General features: G+C 45.0%; 1 protein-coding gene and 1 long non-coding RNA gene across 3 annotated transcripts in view; one reads left to right on the top strand and one right to left on the bottom strand.

Annotated features, from left to right (window-relative positions):
* LOC149126829 (uncharacterized) overlaps positions 1-18,329 on the top strand; it is a 38,957-nt gene extending 20,628 nt beyond the window's left edge. Inside the window, exon 2 of the long non-coding RNA XR_016234300.1 lies at positions 696-18,329. This is a non-coding gene — a long non-coding RNA (uncharacterized LOC149126829). The remainder of the gene's footprint in view (positions 1-695) is intronic.
* NEDD9 (neural precursor cell expressed, developmentally down-regulated 9) overlaps positions 1-19,337 on the bottom strand; it is a 203,905-nt gene that overhangs the window by 94,925 nt on the left and 89,643 nt on the right. The window lies entirely within an intron of this gene.

Genomic DNA, 19,337 nt, shown 5'->3' with positions numbered 1-19,337 from the left:
GAAACCAGACCTGGAAATGGCTTGTGATGTGCCCTCTGACTTTATCATGCAAAGTGCCAGTGGCTTTTGTGCTTATTCGATACCACGTGATCTGAATTCTTCTGAAGCTTTGATAAGGTCAGGAGTCTGCAAAAATAAGAAGCTGTCATTCCTTGACTTAACTGTATTGTGTGTAGTTTAAGAAATGTATTTAGCTTAAGGAAGGGCTTTATAATATAGAATAATATAGATTATATAACACTATATAATCTATATCATTCTGTATGTTATTATATATAGAATATTTTGATCCTGGAGGAGAAAATTAGGCTTACAGGGTTGTTAGAGGCTTTGGTTTCTAATTAAACATACTGATTGCTGCATTTATTACCAACTAGCAACAAAGATCCTAGGCTGTGGGCATGTGAATAGACACAGCATTAATTAACTAGGAAGAAAAGAAAAGCTATTGTCAACGTCTGTTGGAATATGGATCCTGTCTGAGAGGCAAAATTGCCTATCTTCAGTTCTCCATAAATCAATTACACTTGACTGTTACATCCAGGGGTTATAGTAAAGACTTGTTTCTAATTCTGTGCCATAAGGATAGATTGAATTTAAGTAGAGGGAAAAGGGGAGGGGGCATTTTACTCCTCAAGCCTCATCCTAGAGCAGTCTCAAACCACAATAAGGTCAGGCCTCTTTCGGTTGTGCAGGCCCTGAGAGTGGACATCATCACATCATCCAGACTTGGTGAGGCCCAGGAGACACACCTTATTGTTCTGATTCAAAAGAGACAACTGCAGTGACAGTCAGAATGAGAACTGATTTAGACTGAGAAATGCTGCTGCCAAGTGAGTCAAGACACTTCTGTTGTCATGGAATCCACATGAGCTACAGTAGTCAAGTCTCTGGACTAGATGTCTTCAGCGTATGCACTCTCTAATTGCCTGGGAAGACAGCAGAAGATGCCCAACCGCCTGAGCCCTGCTACCCACAAGGACGACCTGGATGGGGTTCCAGGCTCCTGGCTTCAGTCTTGCCCAGACCTGGCTCTTGCAGAGATTTGGGGGAATAAACCAGCAATTGAAAGCGTTCTCTCTCTCTCTCTCTCACTGCCTCTCCCCTTCTCTCTGTCACTCTTTCAAATAAATAATACATCTTTAAAAAGATTAAATGTATGCAGTTTACTAGTTCACAGATTTATGCACCTACATTCTTGAAAGATTATTATACTTGGAGTTTTTTTTTTTTAATTTTTCAGATTTTTAACAAACATCCAGTACCTTTAAAAGCATATGTTGATGGTTGCAGCTTTTCTCCCCCGTATTGTGGCACTCCTGAACTGCCTTTGGGGCACTCAGTTTGGACATCGCAAACGCCGTGTGTTCTGGCTGTTGTGTGATCAAGTGTCTGCCAGCCAGCTGCACGGTTTTAGCGCTGTCATCTGTGCACCAGGATTTTTGCAATAATTTGACCTGTCTTTTCAGTTTCAGCCTTTCTATATTGTAAAAAGAAGTGGAAAATAAAGTGAAAATGTTGATACTTATTACTAGAAACATTGGTCCCATTAACCTAATATAGTTGAGTCTTTAGATAATGTGACAAATCTTAGATTTCATATAGACATGAGGCATAAGCCTGTTGATTAGGTTCACTTGTCGTGAAAGAGTGAAATTAAAGAATATATATGAAATGCCAAAAGTATATTATCAACTATTGGGTGTAAAGGCTAAATGTAAGTAAAGATTTTTATAATAAATTTTAGCTCCTTGAGAACCCCATAAGATGGAAGTGTACTATCGATAATTTTGCATACAGTGTTAAGGAATGAGTTATATTACATATGGGGCGATGGTAACCCTTCTTGATGCTGTCCCAGACAACATCCTCGTACTTGAAATGTCTGAACCCCACTGGATGTTGTCCTCCAGTCCTGCTTCAGAAAACAGCCTTGTGTCACTTTCTTAGGGCGTCTTTCCCCTGGGCCAGTACACTCCATTGGCCCTGTGGGTGGACATGCGCATTTTTTGGTCCCCAGGCTTCCACAGACCACCCTGTCCCATGAAAGTTGCAGTCTAGTTGCCCCTCCACATCCATGGGTTCTGTGGCCACAGATCCCCCAGCTATGGATTAAAAATATTCAAAAAACTTGCCTTTTTCTGAACATATACCTGCCTTTTCTTTTTTACTGTACATTTTTGTGCAGTGCAATGTCATACTCTGGTACATTTAAGACTTTCTTGTCATTATTCCTCATCACTATAACTATTTACACAGCCTTTATATTGCATTATGAACTAAGTAACCTAGAGGTGAATGAAAGTATGTAAGGGAATGTGCACCATCTTTTGAAAAAAATTTTTTTAAAGATTTTATTTTTATTTATTTGAGAGGTAGAGTTACAGACAGTGAAAGGGAGAGACAGAGAAAGGTCTTCCCTCTGCTGGCTCACTCCCTATTTGGCCGCAATGGCCAGAGCTGCACCAATCCGAAGCCAGGAGCCAGGTGCCTCTTCCTGGTCTCTCTTGTAAGTGCAGGGGCCCAAGCACTTGGGCCATCCTCCACTGCTTTCCCAGGCCATAGCAGAGAGCTGGACCGGAAGAGGGGCAGCTGGGACTAGAACTGGCACCCATATGGGATGCCAGCGCCACAGGCAGAGGATTAACCTACTGCACCATGGCGCCGACCCCGCTATACCATCTTGTATGAGGGATTTTGGTATCTGCAGAGCTCCTGGAAACAATCTCCCGTGGATACAATTGAAAGTAATTGAAAAGTGATGTTGCCTTGCCAGGACTTAGGTATCTCCTAAGTTTCTCTTAGTGTACATTCACAAACCATCTACGAGGTGGTTATTCATGAACATTTGATACTGATTTCATTAACTTTTCTAAAGAGCCAAACTTTCTTGGTTTTATTCTTAATTTGGACTCCTTTATTGTTATTCTCTGTGGTCTGACTAGCCTAAAAAATTGTTAGTTTAGTACTAAAGATATAAAGCATCCATAATATTTGAAATCTCAGGTATTTTGTCAGGAGTAAAGGCTTTCGGTATCACCCATTATATTATATTTAAATGGCATTAAATTGTTTACAAGGTATGCTTACAGACAGGCCTTTATATTACCTGACTTTGTGTTAGGGTTCAGGAAGTCAAGAGAGGAGGGTGAGACAATCCCCTCATTCGCTCCATCTGTCCTAGGAGTTTGTACCTGGGCAAATACACCTGCCATCAGGTTAGGCGGAAACACCTTCCCCCTTTCAAGGTGCTTTCCCAGGCAGTTGGGTAAAGGTCATCTTACATGGCTTGTATGCAGTGTCTTGAGCAGCTGTGTGTCTCTGGGGGACACAGAAATAAGCACACTCAGAAGCATTTTACAAGTAGCAAGCTTGTTTCTCCAAGTTAGCAGTTACTTTAAGCACCTTTCAGGAGCTTCTACATACCCAGTGCACCAGTTAACTAATTTGTGGTGCATTTAGTTTGTTGCAGGGTCTTGCCTGTTGTTTTGGATATTCATTTCCCAGGACAAGATATGTGGGTGTCAGAATTAGGTTGTCAGGAATGTATGAGAGATTGGAAGAAAATAGATTTGAATTCAGGCTTGCAGAGATATTTGTCCTAAGCCTTAGAAAACTTTGTTTTAGGTTAAAGATTTATTTTTATTTATTTGAAAGTCAGAGTTATACAGAGAGAGGGACAGAAAAGAGAGGGACAGAGAGAGAGAGCGCGCACTTCCACCTGCTGATTCATTCTCCAAATGGCTGAAATGACCAGAGCTGGGCTAGGCCATAGCCAGGAACCTGGAACCCAATCCAGAGCCTCCATGTAGGTGGCTGATGCCCAAGCACTTGGGCCCGTCTCCATTGCTTTCCCAGCTGCATTTCTGGGGAGTTGAATTGGAAGCAGCGCAGCCACAACTTAAACCAGCACTCAGAATACCAGCATTTCAGGTGGCAGCGTAATCCACTGCACCACAACACTTGCTTCAGTCTTAGAAGATTTTGATGACAAATTCCTGAGCCAACAGTAGAGCTTTCTAGTGTAAGATCACCTGAATGAGACCCTGTAGCTCCCAGTTCAGAAGACCTTGCGAAGAAGGTTGATTGGTCTTTAGATATGTAGAAAAAGGACAGTTAAAAGATGGATCCTATGGACAGCAGTGTACATCAGAGTGCTATCTAGGGGAAGAAAACCCAAACTGGGGGCTTTGGGACTTTTTAATCTAAAGGAAATCCATCAGGTGTGAAGCTGAAGAGAACAGTGTGGCTCTTGGACTCTAACCATTTTTGCCATCATTGGCAAGATGATTTCCATCTTCAGATGGATGTATGAGTTTGTTTCAATTCAGCCCTCTCAATATTCTACTGATGTGCGTCTCTTGTTCTGATTCAAGGTGCACCAAGCCCATGTGGTGATTCTTTGGCTTTCCACATGAGGATCACATGAAATCCCAGCATTTTGTTTCTTATGACAGTAGCTAAGATGAATCAATAAGTGGCTTCTGATTATGACATCATTTCCCACATAGGCTGACATAGTCATGCCCACGTGATTGCCTATTCCAATCTACTGTATTTTGAATAAATTGTATATTCTGCAGGATTCCCAAAGCATGTCTGAATTTTGATTGCTGTAACTCCTGGATGTAGATAAGAGCATGTTTCTGGGAGTTCAAAGCAAAGCACCAGTCCTTAGGATATAATTACCAGGTGTACCCATGCTGTTCTCCACCTGACTTTTCCACCCATTCTTTCTCATCGGCTTTCTACAGGCTGTCCAACAGTCTGTTATGAATTTGGTTAGAGTTAGTTCCAGAGAGTCTGATCAGCTTGGGAATAAGGGTAAAATTTATTTTTTGGACTTCCAGGGGCAGAGCCTGGAATGTGGTGACCACACCTAGGAACAGGAGGTCACTTATGTTTAACCATTTCACATCCCCTCAATAGCAGCTCTGTTTCTTTGACAGTAATTGAAACATGATGCAGAGGAAGAAACAGGAGGGCATATTTTCTGAAACATACACAGCAATAGAAGTAGTTGTTATTCTGTTGGGCAAAACATGGTAGAGAAAGTAGTTTTTCAGTTAACTTATATTGAATTATTCTCTGACTTAGAAACTACCTGGTCAGGATTTAATATTGAATATCTGTGAATTGAGGCAAACAATGGAGTCAATACACTTAAAAAAGGCACTTACTGAGGGCTGGCGTTAAGCCTCTACTTGCAGTGCCTGCATCACTTATGGGCACTGGTTTGAGACCCGGCTGCCCCACTTCCAATCCAGCTCTCTGCTATGGTCTGGGAAAAGCAGTGGAAGATGGCCCAAGTGCTTGGGCCCCTGCACCCATATGGGAGACCTGGAAGAAGCTCCTGGCTTCTGCCTGGTCCAGTCCCAGCTGTTGTGGCAATTTGGGCAGTGAACTAGCAAATAGAAGACTGCTTTCAATCTCTTTCTCTCCCTCTCTCTTTCTCCATCCCCCTCTCTCTCCCTCTCTTTGTCTTTCAAAAAAGGCACTTACTGAAAACACAAGAGGAATAATAGAGCAGATATATAAAATAAGACTGAATTACAATTGATGGTTTTTAATGCTATAGAATTTGCTCATGTTTGGAGAAAACAGCTAAATTTCTATTTCAACTGACCAAAAATGACAACACTATATTCTATCTTAGGCCTTAACCAAGCTACTGAGAGATTTCAGTCAGTATGTTTTGGCTGTGAGTTCGTATCTTTTCCTTACGGTTTGAAATAAGGAAGAGAAATTATAAGAAATTTCAATAAAGGTGAATATTAAAATTAGAATTTGTGAATGTAGAGAGAGGAGCCCCATGTTCCTGAAATTCCTTACTGCATAAAAGTGGTGTTCACTTCTATCTTTAAAGTATTTGATGCAAACTCAAGCATCTGAGTGCAACTGTAATTCAGTAAACCTAAGACATTTTCTACAGACTGAGTATCTGGTAAAGGTTTTGGCCTGGAGGAGAAAGTTATTAAGGGTATTGAGGGATGGACCCTTTGGTCTCTGACTCATCTATGGAACATGGCTCATACCCTCTTGCCCTGACTCTGGCTGGTTAGGTAATCAGTCTCTCTGCTGCAAGCAGCTAGAACAATCCGTTTAGGGCCTTCTCTGTGGTGTCTTAGGCTAATTAGGGAGCTGCTCACAATTTTAGGAAGAGGATTGAGAGAATTGTAGCTGTACCATGTGTTTTGGTTGTTTTTTTTCCCAGAGGTAAATTCAGCTCATGATGGCAGAATGGATCACTTACTAGTTGGTTGGTGCCAGGTTAAATGCAGAGATAATGCTCACTACAGGGTGCTAGCCTTTTCCCCCAAGGATGTGCTTAAGAATAATCTGTTTACTTCCTCTGAATGAAACCTAGAGTAAGCCATAAAAATGAATAAGCACTCCCTCATTGATAAACAAAGAGAAAATACTCGCCCGTGGAAGAAGGGTTTGCTTTGGGGCTCTGTAGCGTTCTGTCGACTTCAGTTAACAAGTGAGGCTGCAGTGTTCATGACCCTCGGGTTACAAAATGGTAAGCTGTGATTAAGTGCTATTAGAGGGAGCTAGAATTACAGCATCTATAAATGCAGACTCGGGGGGCTTCTCGCCCTCAGCATGTTGTCACTGTGCCAAAGATTCCAACTTGTCTTCACACTGTTCTGACTTCAAGAGTCTCCAGCCATCTCCAGCCCCTGGCATTTCCTCACCTCCCAGAAACAAAAGCAACACTGATCTACCTAAAATAAATAAGCACTTTCAGGATTGCTGGAGTCCTTCAATGAACTTGGCTTATCAGCCTGCAGTGACTTAGCTGTGAAGCAGAGACTCTTGGACACTTGCTCACGAAGAGCAGTGTCCCCAGGAGAGTCACGTCTGCTAAGCTGGCAGGACCTTCAAGGCCAGCTGCTTGAATGCTGCATCTGACTCAATGAGGCGGAGTCACCTGGCTGACACAGCTCCTGACAAGAGTTCATTCACCCTCCATGCGGTTACCCACGTTAGTCATTTATATTGAGCCTGATGGACAGACAAACCCAGGGAGATACTTGAATGTACCAAGAAGGAAGTAAAAAAGAATTGCCTGAAGACTTCTGGGAAGAGGCTTTAGCTTAGCTGAGTAGTGGAGGAAGCAGAGGAGTGAGATGATGAGAGAAGGGACTTGAGAGTGGGTGAGTAGTGGGGAGAGAGGGCATTGTAAGCTGAGGTGAAAACACAAGCAAAGATGACCTGTTGAATGGCCTAAATATTTTTTGCTGACCAATCCTGGGGAGTTCAGATGACTTTCCTGGTCTTTTTTCCCAGCCTTTGTGGCCTTTGGCAGGACATAGAACCTGCTCAGACTGTGTGAACCTGTCTATGTTGCAGAATGATTTGGGGGTTTTGGGGACACCTGGTCTTATCAGTGAGCAGATACAAGCTGAGCTATTGTATGCTAGTACTTTAGGTGGAATTGAAAAAGTTTATTTTGGTTCCAAAAATTGAGATTAATGCATAATTTTTCATACTACACATTCATGAAATCTTTGGAGTTTCCTTGTATGTGTGGATTTCAAAAAAATTACTTTGAAATATTTATTCGAAAGGCATAGTGATATGGGGGTGGAGAAAGAAATATCTCCCATTTGTTGGTTCATTCCCCTAGGGCTGAAATAACTGGGGCCGGGCTAGGCTGAACTTAGGAGCCAAGAATTCCATCCAGGTCTCCTAGGTGGGTGACAGGGACTCAAGTACTTGAGCCATTGTCTGCTGCTTCCCAGGTGAATTGGCAGGAGCTGAATCAGGAGCAGAACAGCCGGGACTTGAATCAGTGCGCTGTTATGGATGCAGCCGTCCAAAGTGCTGCTTAACCTGCTGTACCACAGTGTTTGCCTCGGATTAAAGAAATTGTTTTTGCATCAAAATAAACTTACATTGTAATTCCATTTTCCATTAATGTTTTTGAAGTACTTTTGTATTTCTTGGAGGGCAACTGTCCCCAAAGGGGAGGGGCAGTCAGGTGTATTCTAAGCATATAAACATGGCTCTGGCACCAAAAAAAAAAAAAAAAAAAAAAAAAGTGAGACAAAAAAGGGGAGCCCAGTGTGGGGAGGGACTTGAAGAAATCAAGGTAAGTCGTCCTGGGCCTCATCTTCATTTCCCCAGTCCTGTTTTTGGAAGGAAAAGTGCAGAGTCACGACTCCGTGACATCAGTCCTGTATGACTGAGCCTGGAGCCTCATTCCCCAAGGAGGCTGGTGGTCATCCCTTCTGCTGTTTTGACTTTCCCCCTACCTCTGCTCTTTCCTCTCCAGTCTCACCATATTCACCAGCTGTTGTTGGTAAGGAAACAGGCACAAGCCAGAGCGTGACAGTGGCGGCCAGAGCTGCATATGCACCACCACTGTGTAAACTAGGCTCGTGCTTTGCAGAACCATGATGAGCAACAAGACTCATCCATCCTATTGAAGCCTGTTTCTGTCTGGTTCTTGTATGGAGAGCCACCAAGGTAGCTGTGTGATGGAAGGACAGGCCATAGCAGGACAGGCGTGCCACATCAGGGGTCTGTCCTCTGCCTTTTCCCATGTTGCCTGAGCCTGGAGACTGTATCCTAAAGCTGAAGACAAGGGTCTCTATCTCAGTGATTACTCATTATGTACAGAAAACAAATCCGGTCATTCACTCCCTCCACTGCAAATCCTCATCATTCCCAGTGGGGTTCTCCCAGCTGCCAAGGCCTTGTGGAAGGAAGGGGAGACGGGGTGTCAGCCCCCAGCACTGGATAGATATTACACTTTCTAAAAAATTCAAACCAAGAATGATCACCTCTTTTGAAGGTTTCTTGGCACATGCATAGCAGAATGCAGGTTGGTTCAGATTTACTTTCTTAGTTCGTCTTTCTTTGCAGTGTTTTACATTAAGGTAAGATGTGTGAGCAAAAGAAGGAAGAGAAGAGCAGTGTGGTGCAGTGCATTTGTTTCATAATCCTTAACTTGGAAATTTCCCATTTTCCATGAATACCAGAAGGTATGTTTCCTTCTTCCCAACCTAACCTCAAATTGCTTGGGCCCTTGCCTCCTCTTCCACTGGCCTTGGCTTACACAGATCCTGGAAGTGTGTGACCAAGGTGTAGAGCCTGAAGAATGAAGCTGCAGAGGAGTCACCAAGTTCAAGAGCAAAAAGCCAGGGAGCTGCAGTTGGAAGTAGCATTGCTTTGTCTTTGGCTTCTGTCCTGTTCGCACTGCATTGCACATTGTCTGCATTGCACATTGTCTGGTGTGCAAGAGAGAACCTCGTTTATGTGCACAGATAATGGATTGTTGTCATTTTTATCTGTTCTTCATAACCATCTGCTTGATTTTTCCTTCCTCTCTTGACCCTGAAACCATCATCTCGTCCCTGCCTAAAACATCCTGTCGCATAGCAGTAGGGACTGGGGAGTATGTTGCCACCCAGCCCTGCTTGTATTCTGATTCCATTATTAACGGATGGTCAGAGGCATTGTTGGCTTTGTGCTGGCCTAAGGAAAAGAGATGCTTCTTCCTCCACTCTTGCTTATCTGTTGCCCAGTTTCACTCATTTGAGAAAGTTGCTTCCTTAAGAACGCCAAGGTGAAGGTTATGGAAAAGAACATCGTAGATTATGATGTAGAGAATTAAATTCTTACCTACCTTTTCTTATATGCATGTACTTAACCTAATATGTTCTTGAAAACATAGATTTAAGTTGAAATTTAAAAAGAATGATAATGACTAACTAGCACAGGGCCCTAGTTATTTAAGACTGTGGTTGAATGAGTCCAGTTGCAAGTGAATAATCCCTCACTAATTTAGCTTCAACAAAAACAAAACATTTGCAAAAACATTGTTCTTGAAGCAAGCGCATGGTTGTAACAAATGTCACACAATGCCACTGAGCCTGAGGTGTGGCTGTGCATGTCTGTGTCCACTCACTCGCGCTGTGCTTTGCATGGTCCCTGCCTGTGATCAGGCCCACTGCTCTCTTTCCTGCTAGCAAATTCCATCCTGCCGGTGACTCAGTATGACATCATTTATTTGAGGTTTGTGAGTCAGGGTTATCAAGATCCGAATCACCTTGGGCAGTGTTCATACAATTGAGGGCAGAAATAGACACCTCATGACTTGGAGGGCACCCGTGAGTACTTCTCAATAGGAAGCTGTTCCCTGGAAAATTACTCTGTCCACCCCGGGATCCTTGCCTCCATGGACGTGACTCAGCTGCCATGAGCACAGATGGACAGCTCCTGTGGGGGCTGAGACGTGCTTAAAGCATTGTTTATTTATTTAATTTTTTTGACAAGCAGAGAGAGAAGGAAAGAAGGAAGGATATATAGAGAGAGGATATATACCTGGATAGATCTCAATATTCCATCCATTGGGTTACTCCCCAATGCTCGCAACAGCTGGAGCTGGGCCAGGCTGAAGCCAGGAGCCCAGACTCCTCTCCCATGTGGGCGGCAGAGATGCAGCTGTCTGAACCATCATCTGCTTTCCAGGATGTGCACTGGCAGGAAGCTAGGATCGAGAGTGGAACCAGGACATGAACCCAGGCATTCAGCTAGGGGCTGCTGGAGTCCCAAACAGCATTTTAACTGCTGCACCTAACAGCCACCACTGAAAAGGTGCTTCCAGGTGCTCAAAACTCGTGTAGGCTTGACTTCTTCTTCATTAGCATTTTCCCAAGTTGGGCTACGAGACACTGCCTATATGATTGACACTCCACTATCCACATGTGCACTCTCCTTTTGTCTAGTGAAGGAATTCAGCCAAAGGCTCAAATGAAATCAGATTGTTCTTCACGATTTTCTTGAAATAGTTTCTAAGCAAACCCTGGATTCCTTTGTGCACCAGATTCTTCTTGTTCTCTTTGTCTTGCATCAAGTCTGGGAACCAGGTTAGAACTGGAGTTACTATTTAACAGCAACCTTTTTGAACATACTCTAGTTTTCATGTATCCTCCCCCCAATTTTGTGGGACTAATGATGTTTTATTTTCAAGGAGGTGCTCCTCAGCTGCTGGGCTGTCCTGTGGTCAGGGACTGTCCATGCCATGTGCTCTAAGGGTGACGCAGGCCTCACCCCTTAGATGCTTCCCAGACACAGAAGGGATGCCCCAGTCCCATCACACTCATCAACCTCTTGGGCAGAAGGGGCTACGGCTGGTGCTGCACGCTGGGCCTCTCCCTGGGGAAGGTTATGGGCACTGTAGACACAGCCCACTTTTTCTCACATTACTATCTATCCCTGCTCTCTTGGGCTGTCAGTTCATTATTTGTTCAGTCCCTTAACTCACCCCTGGGCCTGCTAGGCCAGGAGCACCAGGCTGCCTGTTGGGATTGCCATCCTGAATATCAGGCAGTGCACCACAAAGGGTATCTCTCACATCCGTGAGACTGGCTGCTGTCGAAGAGACAAGATCACCGACACTGCACAGGATGCAGTGAAAGGGAAATGCTGCACACATTGGGAATGTGCAGTTGTTGGCATGGTTGTTACGGGAAATAGTGGAGAAGTTCCTTAAGAAATTGAAAATAGAATTGCTGTAGGATCCAGCCATCCTACTATTAGATTCATATCCCAAAGAAATGAAATCAGTCTGTCAAAGAGACATCTGTACTCCTGCGTTCCCTGCAGTGTTACTCACAATAGCCAAGATATGGAATCAACTGAAGTGTCCACTGATGGATGAACGGATGAGGAAAATGTGCTCTGTGTACATGATGGAATAGTATTCAGCCAGAAAAAAGGTGGGAATCCTGCCATTTGTGATGACATGGATGAACCTGCTTGCTAGGTGAAACAAACCATACACAGACACGGCATGATCTCACTTACACGAGGATGGTAAAAGAGTTGAACGTATAGAAGCAGAGAGTATATTGGGGTGATCAGGGCCCGGGAAGGGAACAAATGGGGAGATGTTTATTAAAGGATTACAAATGTCAAAAGAAGTAAGTTCAAGAGAGCCACTGTACATCTTGGTAACTATTGTTTAATGTATTGTACACTTGAAACTTTCCCAGAGAGAAATGTTCTCACTGCAATAAATGATGAGTATGTGAGATAATGCATATATTAATTTACTTGTATGCCACAAAGAGATACAATTTTTATTTGTCAGAAGAAAATTTTTAAAAGACCCAGTGCATGTCCTCAGTGAGTGCATAGTCTGGCTAGGAAGTTGATGTGGTCATAGGCAGCAAAAGCTGCTAGGCAAGAAGCAGAAAAAACAGAACGGGTGTCACTGTAGCAAGGCCATGGTTTACTTGTATTCACGTATACCATTATGAGCTGAAAAGTGGGATCCTTTTCAGAATCACTCAGGATTGCCCAGAATCAGACTTTGTTTTGTTTTCTAGTGACACAGGTGCCTCAGTGGGGGAGGATATTCTTCTAGTGACTGGCTTTGGTCAAGTAGGACCCACATTGAAGAAAATGAGAATTGAAGCTATGAAGGATACACTTCAGTCCGCCCAGAGAGTTATTTTTAGACAACTTCTACTCTGAAGTGTCTCAATCTTTAAAAGTCATCTCAACACCTGACTTCAGATCTCATGGTTCAGTCTTCAGTAAACCTGTGGTCATGTCTAGTAAATTTGTGGTAATGTCATACATTCAAAATGTCAAGCAATACACTCAGTTTGGAGGTGGGAGACATCGTTCAGTCACCCTAATTATGCATATGGAAACAAAGGGAGATGAAGAAAACTAGTGAAGACCTCACTAATACCAATTTCTACCTGAGTAGAAAAGGAGGCTTGATGAAGAGAAATGTTGAGGTTACAGATTTTTTTATTTTGATAGGCAGAGTTAGTGAGAGAGAGAGAGATGGAGAGAAAGGTCTTCCTTCCATTGGTTCACCCCCTCAAGTGGCCACTATGGTGTGGCATGCTGCGCCAATCCGAAGCCAGGGGCCAGGTGCTTCCTCCTGGTCTCCCATGCAGGTGCAGGGCCCAAGGACCTGGGCCATCCTCCACTGCCTTCCCAGGCCACAGCAGAGAGCTGGACTGGAAGAGGAGCAACTGGGACAGAATTCGGGGCCCCAACCGGGACTAGAACCCAGTGTGCCGGCACCGCAGGTGGAGGATTAGCCTATTAAGCCGCGGCGCCGGCCGAGGTTACAGATTTTTAAAGTGCAGTTTAGCTACTTATGTCCTACTTAATTGGCATTCATCCTATATGAACCTTCATTGTTGGAGGGGTGTGTTAGCATAGTACACGCGCACACACATACGTGCAGGTGCACACATACACTGTAACCTCTCTCCTTATCAACATAAAAGGTAAATTCCTTGAGGGCAAGGACTAATTGCATTCCTAAGGCCTGGTACAGGGATTTGCAGGGCCTGGGTGCTCAGTGGGGCCTGCAGCTGAGGCTTTTGCTCAACCTGAACCCAAAGCAGTGGATAAGTCACTTCTCACCATGACTCTGAGCCCCAGTCGTTTGCTCTCTCCTTAGCTCTCAGCTCTCTGATCATGGTCCTTTGGCACAGAGCACCTAAGTCCTGGGAGGGGAACAGACACGATTTCCTCTTCTCTCTTTCCTCAGGAAAGCACAGTAGTAACATAAAAGAGAGAATATGGCTATCATTAGAGCACATTCCATGTGCGATGGAAGGCATGGATTCAAAGGAGTCTGGAAGGAGCGTAACAGAGTAACAAGGATGAATAATTCGATTAAATCTGGTAAAGGAATATCTAGCCATAAGATCTGGAAAAAAAACCCCGATGATGGTGCTGCAGGTAGGGTCACTGCCAGGTCTCTGATGTGACCATGCGTGTGTATCAGCACAGAATGAGAAGCTTCTGAGGCACGCAGGGGAATCTGCAGGTTAATCATTGTCATCGAGCATGGGGCAGGGCACGTAGCAGGCTGCACAGATGTCTACCAGGAAGGCCACCAGCTGCTCCCAGCCCTGCCCTGTAGCCCTTCCACTGGGAATGGACGTTGCGAGAAGAAAGGGACTTGTGTTTCTACTGAGGTCACTCGGTGCTTGATAGGTAATGAGACTGGCAGCATGGTTTTTTGGCAGAAACATAAAAACAGCACCAAATGGCTACTTAAGTAGATAGTGGGAGGTTGGAAGACTGAAGTCTTTCTTGGACAAAAGGTCAACATTCATGAGAGGGGGGTGGGGAAGTGGTGGAGGAAGAAATTCCCAAACAAAGGCTGCAAGTTAGGCTCAGGAATTTGTCTTAATTAGCAAAAGAAGCAAGCCAGGAGTGTGTTTTTGGATCCTCAGGAGTAGGGGTAGAAACAGAGCAGGGCAGGTGAGAAAAAGGTTCTGAGAGGAGCCCCAGCCAGTCCATTGGAGAGGTGCTGAAATACACATGGACTTGCTGGCCCTGGGCCCACAGCAGGGTGGGCCTCTCAGGATGGGGGAGGGGTCCCTTTCTTCTAGAGTGAGTCTGATGTGAAGGAGAGGCGATTCTGTTCGCCGTCCTGTAAATCTCTCCCCACTGGAAGAAGGCAAAGGGGACTTTGCTTGGTGCCTCCCCAGCCAGGGAGTGAGCTTCCTGGCCAAGTGGCTGGTAATCCTGCACGTGCCTCTCCACCCACCCAGGTGATTCTCCATCTTGTCTTCAGGGCTCTGTGCCCTGGAGAGTGCTCCTGGTTTCTCCCTGGGTCCAGCCAGCGGGAAGCTCCAGTTGGAGAACAGAGGTTAGAAAGAGCGTAGGGGTTGGGTGTTTTTCAAGACGCTGAGTTTCTCCACAGCTTCAGCGTTCACCCTTCGGGCCTACCTTAGTCCCAGCTTCCCACTGCCTCCGATCTCTGGGTATCAGAACACCCCTGGATGGGTCTCTTATCCATGCCCACACCTCTGGCTCTCTACTGTGACCACCTGAAGTAAATTCTGTTCCTGGGCAGACCCTGCCCTGATAACACTTTGTCCAGTGTCATGTGCTCTGTCCTCTCTGCTCCGGCTTCATCCTTCCAACACGTCGCTGACGAGGCTGAGGCACAGAAAAGTTAGGGCGCTTGCCCAAGGTCATATAGGAAGTGGCAGAATCAAGGCTTAAACCTAGGCAGTTGAATACTAGATCCTGAACACTTAACCATGGATCCACTCTCTCTGCCTCTCTGCTTGAGATCCCCGCCCTAGCCCACAGCAGCAGTTATCAGCAGTCGGAGGTATGAGATGGACAGATCTGATGAGATCACTAAAGAGCAACACTCGACAGCTACACAAGAGCTTAAAGAGGGCCTTGGAGATTTTGCGCAAGAACCCGCCCCCCCCCCCAAAAAAAAGAAAAGGGGTTATAATCTGGGTTTGTTTAATGCCTAAGCAAACTGTACCTAGGGCTGTGAACTTCTAATTTTATTATTATATTGTAGTCATTATCCCAAGTCACTTTAAAAAAAAAAGTAGAATTATTGCTTTATTTATATTGAGGGAAAGGGAATGTGTACCTTTTTGAAAGCTTTTTTTTTTTTTTTTAATTTTAAACCACAGAAGGTTACTCTCAAGCAGGGTAAACTTAATGTGTCTGGAAGTTTCCCTTAAAATACATTGTTTCCAGTTGTACTCTAGATAGCAAATGAATGAGGTGTGTCCACAAATACACCTACTGCCCATTAGCGAAAGTGAAGAAGTGAAGTTCACCTGCTCTTGATTCATGGCCACAGCTGACATTGTCATGATCCTTTGTGGGTGCTTAGGCAGAGACACAGGAGCTTGCCAGGCCATGGTCAATGCCAAGGACAGTGCCAGCGGCTCATGCTGTTGGAAACCAGCACAAGAGAGTGAAGGCTGTGTGAATCTGTGCGTGGGCTGCTGTCTCCTACTTGTTATTGTTCCTTTTCTTTTTTTTTATTATTATTATTATTTTTTTTGACAGGCAGAGTGGACAGTGAGAGAGAGAGACAGAGAGAAAGGTCTTCCTTTGCCGTTGGTTCACCCTCCAATGGCCGCTGCAGCCGGCGTACTACACTGATCCGATGGCAGGAGCCAGGTACTTCTCCTGGTCTCCCATGGGGTGCAGGGACCAAGTACTTGGTCCATCCTCCACTGCACTCCCTGGCCACAGCAGAGAGCTGGCCTGGAAGAGGGGCAACCGGGACAGAATCCGGCGCCCTGACTAGGACTAGAACCCGGTGTACCGGCGCCGCAAGGCGGAGGATTAGCCTAGTGAGCCGCGGCGCTGGCCTGTTCCTTTTCAACTGGGTTGGAATCTTCCAACTATCTGTTCCGGACAGAAGACCAAACAGCTTCTATTCCTTTCTGATGATTCTCCAGGCTGTCCTGTTTACATCTTTATGCTTGCCTGCGAAAGCTGCTGTTGTGATGTGAGGGTGGTTTATAAGCTGCAGGGCAGGGGCAGCTCTCTGCTGTCCCCACTGTGAGCTGAGAAGCAGGGCGCTGACCAAGGGGAAATTGACAGTGGCTATTCTCATTGCCAGTTAACAGCTCTCCTCCTCCTCTCATCCCAAACTCATTTCCTCTTTGCTCTTTAAAGGCTAAATGCTGCTTAGTATTAGCTCACCCTGAAGACAAAATTGCAATCCAGGTGGGCAGGGAAACTTGGCAGTGTGGGGAGAGCTGAGAGTGGCACTTTTGCCCAGGCTCAGCTCCTGCTGAGGGAGATTTCTCCCCTCTGCACTGTGGACATCTGGGACCGGATCATTCTTTGGGTGTTTAGCAGCATCCCTGGCCACTACCTCCAGATGCCAGTAGCACCCATATCCCCCTCAGAGTGACAATGACAAATGTCACTGGATACTGCCAATATCTCCTGGTGGGGGGGGGAGGTGCGGAATAAAACTGCCTCTGGTTGAGAACCACCAGAGAGGAAGATACAAGTATACATCAACCTTCAATTTCCATTTGACCCTGGGGTTAAGGGACTAAACTAACATCTCAGTGACTTTCCCCCTAGCCTGGCCTGTGAGATGTGTGGGCTGTTGTCGTCTGTCAAAAGCCTTGTCATGTGGCTAAGGAATGAGGCCTGTTCTATATGGGAACTTTCCAGCAGTCCAAGATGTCCCCAGGTGGGATGAGTGACCCCAGCAGTGGCTGTTCTTCCCCTGTAGCACGGGCTGAGTTTCTCTTTTTGCCACAGTGGAACCATTCTTGCCTTTCTCCATGCATGGACTCCCTTGATGGACTCACATGCCTTGTGACTTCAGGTTGAAGGGAAGTAAATGTGAAATCAGGGTGTTTATCTCGCAGCTTCTCTCCCCACCTCTGCAAGGCTGTTGCAGGCTGGTGTGCCCCTTACTCAAAAGTCGCAGCTGTGTTGAGTGGGCCACCTTATAGCCCTCTGCTTGCTCTGGCCTTGGTGTGGTGAGGGAGGCCTTTGTCATACTAGTCTTGGCTACTGCGTGGCTCCATGGTTGGGCTATACCCTGTCCATACTCGTAGCCAGTCTTGGCAGCAAATCTGAGTTCCTGGTTCAGTTAGGATAATCTGATTATTTCCTTTATGGTTACTTCTTTCTAGGACCTTGTCTAATGCATGAAGTTATGGAAATTTTATTTTGAGGATGCATGGACTTTCAATGTGTCTTCCAGCCCACCTGTTCTATGACACTGTGATAGGCATGGGTGAGTGTTTCAATAATGAAATACTGGCCTGAAAAGAAACTTTTCACCTTTGCTGATGGATAATGGATACTTATTAATAATCTTCTATATTAGGATTATTGCTGTGGAGGAAACACGGGCTCCTTTACAATGGCAGGTACTTGTGCTGCAGGTGGTATTAGCTGTTGGGCCAAGAACCACCTCTTCAACTCTTTTCTCTCTCAAAGAACCTGACTTTTTTCATTCTCTTCAGAATAACCATGCCCTTGAGAGACCATGGGCTCTTCCCAGCACTGAGGCATGACACTTGGTTTGGATTGTTTTTCCTTCTAAGATTATTTTAGATGTGGGCAGGTGGTACAGTTTTTGGCTTAGTTGAACAAAGAATTCTGCAAAGACGCTGGAGGTAAAGTTTCCGCCTTCTTAAAGAGAGACTCAATAAAGGATGGTCCTTTAGTTTCACATTGGTGGATAGCTGGACATTGGTGTGAAAGGATGTAACATCTGGTGCTACAGCAGTTATTTTGTTATGAGGATGAGAGAGCTGAAAGATGAAGCTATAATTCAGTATATTTGCTGAGGCCAAAATGGTGAGGCCATTCTCTACCTCTTTCTTCCTCTAAGATACACAGCTTAAAATCTGTATCCAATCCTTCAGTGTGAGGGGAAAATGGAATTAACATGTAAGTTTATTTTGGTGCAAAACAGTTTGAAACCTGTGAATACCTTTTGGATGATATGCGTTTTCCATGAACTTTTTGAAGACCTCTTTCACCACTGTCTTCCTAGCGCCAGTACCTCCTGCAGGACAGGATCAGCCCCTCACGAGTCTTCTTGCCTCCCCTCTGGCCACCCTACAGTTGATCTTTATCACATCAGCCCCAGTGATCTTTCTGAAATAAGTCAGCCATTATAACTTCCCTGTGCAAAACCTCTAGTTGTTTCCCATCCTACTCAGAGTCTACCTGAGCGCTGTTATGATCACCACAGTGTTTGCAGGATTTGGCCTTTGGATACCACTCCAAAGATTCCTTCACTGCAGCCACACAGGCCTCCTCAAACGCATCCAGCTCACTTCTAGTTTATGCCTTTGGCACTCACCATTCTCATGCCTGGAGTGCTCTTTCAGCAGATGGCCTCCTGTCACTCATGCCTTTACTTCTGTTCTCTATTCAACAGTCACCTCTTTTCCGTACTAGCTCTCTCATTCTCCATCTCTTTCCTCTGCTTTATTTTTATTCTTGAAATTCGCCACTCCTTGACTGTGTCTTATGGATGCATTTATTTGCTTATTACCTGTCCCTCTGATTTGGAGATAAGCTTTGTGGGATCTGGGACTTTGTTTTCTTTGTCCTTGTGTCCCTGCACTTAAAACAACACCTGGCCAAGGTAAGCACCCTTACTGGTCAGTCAAGATTTGCTGAATGAATGAATGGCTCTAACACCATCCTGTTAAGAGCAGGGAGCTTAAGTAGAATCTCAGGTTACAGAAAAGAACTAAAGGCATCCAAGATGATTAGAACCCAAATCCTTCCTCTCCTGGTCCAGGGCACTATTACTTCATATTGTCTCCTCCAGGCATAAGTTAATGATTGTTTTTCCTTCAAAGGTAATTTGTGTTATTTTATAGGGAACAAAGTCATCAGGCATAGGGCCTCCAATTAGGCAGTTTGTGTCAGCAAGCCAGGAGAGTTCATGCATGAGAGCATGTGTGTGTAAGAGTAGAGGGTAGTACTGGTGGGTGAGAGGAGGTACAGGCAGTCTTCCTGGGTTTGCAAATCACATCACATAATCAAACCAGTAGAGCGGGTGTGAAAGATGACCATGT

This window comes from Oryctolagus cuniculus, chromosome 5, assembly GCF_051225735.1.
Source record: "Oryctolagus cuniculus isolate XC-2025 breed Fujian yellow rabbit chromosome 5, ASM5122573v1, whole genome shotgun sequence".
Lineage (NCBI taxonomy): Eukaryota > Metazoa > Chordata > Mammalia > Lagomorpha > Leporidae > Oryctolagus > Oryctolagus cuniculus.
Note: the sequence above shows the minus strand (reverse complement) of the source record. Positions and strands in the feature narration are given on the sequence as shown.